Genomic DNA, 6989 nt, shown 5'->3' on the forward strand with positions numbered 1-6989 from the left:
TGTTTGTGCCAGCAAGTCCAACATTGGTACGGCCACATGCGCTCGGTAACATGTGTGTTTCGCGAGCGGTCGCCTCTCTTAACAGCATCCGAAGAATTTGAAAAAGCAATTAAACTTGAAGATCACTTGGTAAGACATCGACTCTGTTTGTCTATTTCCTTGAATTTTTTTAACAGAAAAGATCTACACAAATTAAATGTAGGGCTGTGATTGGCTGCCTCGTACTTTGTTGGATTCTGGTGCTTTTTAGTCATGCAAGGCCAGTTGGACCAATGGCCCTACCCCATTGTGATCAATCATCATGCCCGATGCCAGCCAGCTACCGGTCTCCATTTGAGCAACGTTCCACAGGGTCATGTTCAGTGAGCTATTCCGGTTCTTCAAATTTTTTGTTTACACGCACCTGCCTGCCCACTGCTTTTCACTCCCATACCGTGACTCGCATCATTTTTCAGCGTAACCACAGCACGTAACATTAAACTCGTTGTTTCCTTAGATATGTCCGCCCAATAGCTGAACGGTCAGCGCGTTTGCTTGCCACGCACAGGGGTCCGGGTTCGATTCCCGGCTGGGGTGGGAGATTTTCTCCCCTCAGGGAGTGGGTGTCGTGCTGACCTCATCACCATGTCATCCCCACTGTCGACGCTTAGGTCGCCCAATGTGGCGTCGCACTCAATAAGACTTGCACCCGGCGGCCGAACTTCCCGCCAGGGAACTCCCGGCCACTGACGCCGCCATACGCTCGTTTCCATTTCCTTTGATATGTACCCTATTGAACTATACAATGTAGCAAGCTATTACTCTTTGTTCAGACTTTTTACTTCTTCTCGTTTTATACGAGTTCATCTTTGTACCAAAAGTTTATCTGATTTGATAGAGCGTCTGTCAAAATAGTTCTAGGTGATTTCCATCCATACCCTGGCATCATACAGGGTGTTTCAAAACTGACCGGTATATTTGAAACGGCAATAAAACCTAAACGAGCAGCGATAGAAATACACCGTTTGTTGCAATATGCTTGGGACAACAGTACATTTTCAGGCGGACAAACTTTCGAAATTACAGTAGTTACAATTTTCAACAACAGATGGCGCTGCAAGTGATGTGAAAGATATAGAAGACAACGCAGTCTGTGGGTGCGCCATTCTGTACGTCGTCTTTCTGCTGTAAGCGTGTGCTGTTCACAACGTGCACGTGTGCTGTAGACAACATGGTTTATTCCTTAGAACAGAGGATTTTTCTGGTGTTGGAATTCCACCGCCTAGAACACAGTGTTGTTGCAACAAGACGAAGTCTTCAACGGAGGTTTAATGTAACCAAAGGACCGAAAAGCGATACAATAAAGGATCTGTTTGAAAAATTTCAACGGACTAGGAACGTGACGGATGAACGTGCTGGAAAGGTAGGGCGACCGCGTACGGCAACCACAGAGGGCAACGTGCAGCAGGTGATCCGACAGCGGCCTCGGGTTTCCGTTCGCCGTGTTGCAGCTGCGGTCCAAATGACGCCAACGTCCACGTATCGTCTCATGCGCCAGAGTTTACACCTCTATCCATACAAAATTCAAACGCGGCAACCCCTCAGCGCCGCTACCATTGCTGCACGAGAGACATTCGCTAACGATATAGTGCACAGGATTGATGACGGCGATATGCATGTGGGCAGCATTTGGTTTACTAACGAAGCTTATTTTTACCTGGACGGCTTCGTCAATAAACAGAACTGGCGCATATGGGGAACCGAAAAGCCCCATGTTGCAGTCCCATCGTCCCTGCATCCTCAAAAAGTACTGGTCTGGGCCGCCATTTCTTCCAAAGGAATCATTGGCCCATTTTTCAGATCCGAAACGATTACTGCATCACGCTATCTGGACATTCTTCGTGAATTTGTGGCGGTACAAACTGCCTTAGACGACACTGCGAACACCTCGTGGTTTATGCAAGATGGTGCCCGGCCACATCGCACGGCCGACGTCTTTAGTTTCCTGAATGAATATTTCGATGATCGTGTGATTGCTTTGGGCTATCCGAAACATACGGAGGCGGCGTGGATTGGCCTCCCTATTCGCCAGACATGAACCCCTGTGACTTCTTTCTGTGGGGACACTTGAAAGACCAGGTGTACCGCCAGAATCCAGAAACAATTGAACAGCTGAAGCAGTACATCTCATCTGCATGTGAAGCCATTCGGCCAGACACGTTGTCAAAGGTTTCGGGTAATTTCATTCAGAGACTACGCCATATTATTGCTACGCATGGTGGATATGTGGAAAATATCGTACTATATAGTGTTTCCCAGACCGCAGCGCCATCTGTTGTTGAAAATTGTAACTACTGTAATTTCGAAAGTTTGTCTGCCTGAAAATGTACTGTTGTCCCAAGCATACTGCAACAAACGGTGTATTTCTATCGCTGCTCGTTTAGTTTTTATTGCCGTTTCAAATATACCGGTCATTTTTGAAACACCCTGTATATTTCATTGTCCCATGGTGCTCAGAGCCATTTGAACGATTTTTTTGTAATCGCGGTTTCACCTACCTCTTGGACACTCATACGTAAGGCTGAAGGAGTGTTGAAGGCTGTTCACGGTCTTGCTTCACGTCGCTACTACATTTGAAATGTTTTTGTACCAGCAACAAATCTGCTCCCGCGGATGTTTGAATAAAATAAACATGTTTATTTCGTAATACAGATTCTCTCAGTACTTGTGTTAGTTTTCTCTCGTCAATGTTCTCGAATGCTTGCTTGTAGTTTACGAATAGTAAATCGAGTTTTATGCCAATTCATACGCTTTTTTCAGTAACCTATCTCATTAGAAATAGTTATCTAAAGCGTTTTTTATGTCCTTTGAATCTGCACTGGTATTTTAATGTGCGTACTCTGCCAAACCAAACCAATGACTATTTAACTATTCATTATTTCGTAACCGCGTAATGAACGTAGCGAGGTGGCGCATTGGTTAGCACACTTGATTAGCATTCGGGAGGAGGACGGGTCAATCCCGCGTAAGGCTGTCCTGATTTAGGTTATCGGTGATTTCCTTAAACCGCTTCAGGCAAATCCCGGGATGTTTCGTTCGAAAAGGCGCGGCCGATTTCGTTTACCATTCTTCCCTGATCCGCTGGACCGATGACCCCGCTATTTGGTCCCTCTTCCCAAATCAATCAACCAAGCTCATGTTGAGTAGTGTCTTTCTGATTGCATCGGTAGCTTCTTTTTGAAGCGTACGTTTTTCAGGGCTCCTTAACATTCATAATCTCAATGAAATATTAAACTCTTGCCTAGTGCCATTATTAAACTACTGGCCATTAAAATTGCTACACTAACAAGGGAACCTCCCCATCGCACCCCCCTCAGATTTTGTTATAAGTTGGCACAGTGGATAGGCCTTGATAAACTGAACACAGATCAATTGAGAAAACAGGAAGAAGTTGCGTGGAACTGTGAAAAAATAGCAAAATATACAAACTGAGTAGTCCATGGGCCACATAGGCAACATCATGGACAATGTCAGCTCAGGAGCGCCGTGGTCTCGTGGTAGCGTGAGCAGCTGCAGAACGAAAGGTCCTTGGTTCAAGTTTTCCCTCCAGCGAGAATTTTACTTTCTTTCTTTTGACATCGTTATTATCTGTCCGTTCGTTCATTGACGTCTCTGTTCACTGTAATAAGTTTAGTGTCTGTGTCTTGCGACCGCATCGCAAAACCGTGCGATTAATAGACGAAAGGACGTGTCTCTCCAATGGGAACCGAAAACATTTGATCGCAAGGTCATAGGTCAACCGATTCCTCCACAGGAAAACACATCTGATATATTCTATACGACACTGGTAACGGCATGTGCGTCACATGACAGGAATATGTTGTCGACCCACCTAACTTGTACACTTGGCGAATGGGTAAAAAGATTCTTCTACCTTGCCCGATTTAGGTTTTCTTGTGGATGTGATAATCACTCCCAAAAAAGTCATGAAAACACAATAGTTTGTCACATAAACTGAAAATAAAAAAATTAAACTTTTCATTCGATGGACGATTTGAACGAAGGACCTCTCGTTCCGCAGCTGCTCACGTTACAACGAGACCACGGCGCTCCTGTGTTCTTAGAGTCCTTGATGTCGCCTATCTTCCCATGAACTACTCAGTTTGTATATTTTGCTTATTTTTTCACAGTTCCACACAACTTCTTCCTGTTTTCTCAATTGATCTGTGTTCAGTTTTTCAAGGCCTATCCACTGTGCCAACCTATAACTAAATCTGAGGGGGGTGCGATGGGGAGGTTCCCTTGTAAGAAGAAACGCAGATGATAAACGGGTATTCATTGGACAAATATATCATACTAGAACTGACTTGTGATACCATTTTCACGCAATTTGGGTGCATAGATCCTGAGAAATCAGTACCCAGAACAACCACCTCGAGCCGTAACAATGGCCTTGATACGCCTGGGCATTGAGTCAAACAGATCTTGGATGGCGTGTACAGGTACAGCTGCCTATGCAGCTTCAACACGATACCACACTTCATCGAGAGTAGTGACTGGCGTATTGTGACGAGCCAGTTGCTCGGCCACCATTGACCAGACGTTTTCAGTTGGTGAGAGATCTGCAGAATGTGCTGGCCAGGGCAGCAGTCGAACATTTTCTGTATCCAGAAAGGCCCGTACAGGACCTGCAACATGCGGTCGTGCATTATCCTGCTGAAATGTAGGGTGTCGCAGGGATCGAATGAAGGGTAGAGCCACGGGTCGTAACACATCTGAAATGTAGCGTCCACTGTTCAAAGTGCCGTCAATGCGAACAAGAGGTGACCGAGACGTGTAACCAATGGCACCCCATACCATGACGCCGGGTGATACGCCAGTATGGCGATGACGAATACACGCTTCCAATGTGCGTTCACCGCGATGCCGCCACACACAGATGCGACCATCACGATGCTGTAGACAGAACCTGGATTCATCCGAAAAAATGACGTTTTGTCATTCGTGCACCCACGTTCGTCGTTGAGTGCACCATTCAGGCTATGATGCAGCGTCAAGTGTAACCGTAACCATAGTCTCCGAGCTGATAGTCCACGCTGCTGGAAACGTCGCCGAACTGTTCGTGCAGATGGTTGTTGTCTTGCAAACGTCCCCATCTGTTGACTCAGGGATCGAGACGTGGATCCACGGTCTGTGACAGACATGCGGATAAGATGCCTGTCATCTCGATTGCTAGTGATGCGATGCCGTTGGAATCCAGCACGGCGTTCTGTATTACCCTCCTGAACCCACCGATTTCATTTCTGCTAACAGTCATTGGATCTCGACCAACGCGAGCAGCAATGTCGCGATACGATAAACCGCAATCGCGAAAGGCTACAATCCGACCTTTATCAAAGTCGGAAACGTGATGGTACGCATTTCTCCTCCTTACACGAGGCATCACAACAACGTTTCACCAGGCAACGCCGCTCAACTGCTGTTTGTGTACGAGAAATCGGTTGGAAACTTTCCTCATGTCAGCACGTTGTAGGTGTCGCCACCGGCGCCAACCTCGTGAGAATGCTCTGAAAAGCTAAACTTTTGCATATCACAGCATCTTCTTCCTGTCGGTTAAATTTCGCGTCTGTAGCACGTCATCTTCGTGGTGTAGCAATTTTAATGGCCAGTAGTGTATATTACGTCACTTAGATGATGGTAAGGTGCTGCCTTGTAAAGGTTGGCTCAATGTGGATGTTTTGCTAAAAAGTGGCACTTATTGACAACGAAAAGGTCATGATAATGTCCAGAATGTATAACTGCAGTGGAAGGAAAATAGGAACATCTCTTCAGTGGTGTTAAATGTTTTTGAAGTGAACTGATACTTAGTTTTTGTGCTTGAAAACAAGGGAGAACCTGGCAACTCTGACATACAACAGACCACGAAAATCTATTTGAAAAGCAATATTTTACAGTTTGAAAAAGCGTGTTATTTATTCCAGCTTCTGCTGCTACGATTTCTGTAAGGCATCTTTCATGTGGGTAGCCCGTAGTTCAGTACGGAGTGAAGTGACGCGGTAGAAAAGGGGGTGTCAAGTGGAATATATTTATAAAACAACCATTTGCAAAGCTATGCAAGAAATGTACCGTGAATGGGAGGTTTGTAGTAGAACACCATAAAAACGGTCTACACTTAAATCTACTTCTACCTCTATATTCCGCCAGCCACCTTACGGTATGTGGCGGAGGGTACTTTGTGTACCAGTATCACTTTTCTCTCTCCTTTTCCAGAAGCGAATCATTTGCGGGAAGAACGATTGATAAGGTTCCGTATCGACTCGAATTTAATTTTATCTTCATAGTCTTTTTTCGAGGTATATGTTGGAGGAAGCAATATGTTGGTTGAATGAGATTTTCACTCTGCAGCGGAGTGTGCGCTGTTATGAAACTACCTGGCAGATTAAAACTGTGTGCCGGACCGGGACTCGAACTCGGGACCTTTGCCTTTCGCGGGCAATTGCTCTACCAACTGAGCTACCCAAGCACGACTCACGCTCCCTCCTCACAGCTTTACTCCTGCAGTACCTCGTCCCCTACCTTCCCAACTTTACAGAAGCAGGAGAGATAGAACAATAGTCAGCATTTATATCCCAGTTTATAAACTTATGTTTTAAGTTATCATCTAAAAAGAGAATAAACGAGAATAAAAATGTGCACGTAAATTCGGAAGTTATCTGATATTTGTATATTTAGAGTTATGTGTGCTTAAGTTTATGGACAAAGAAGATTCAGTCTTAATTGTATCTCTGAAACACCAATTCGCAGATCCCCTTAGAGCTACAGTCGAGACCGATGTTTCACCTCGATTAATGCCACTGCGGAAAATGTTGACTCCCACTAGTAAGTTGATACGAAGGGCAATAACACGTCCACTGCCCCTCCTTATTAAATTGGGATAATCATTCCGAGTCTCCACCCAGAAATTTTCAAGAGACTTCGTTTGGCCGGCCGAGCGGTTCTAGACGCTACAG

Source organism: Schistocerca nitens, chromosome 8 (assembly GCF_023898315.1).
Source record: "Schistocerca nitens isolate TAMUIC-IGC-003100 chromosome 8, iqSchNite1.1, whole genome shotgun sequence".
NCBI classification, from domain to species: Eukaryota; Metazoa; Arthropoda; class Insecta; order Orthoptera; family Acrididae; genus Schistocerca; species Schistocerca nitens.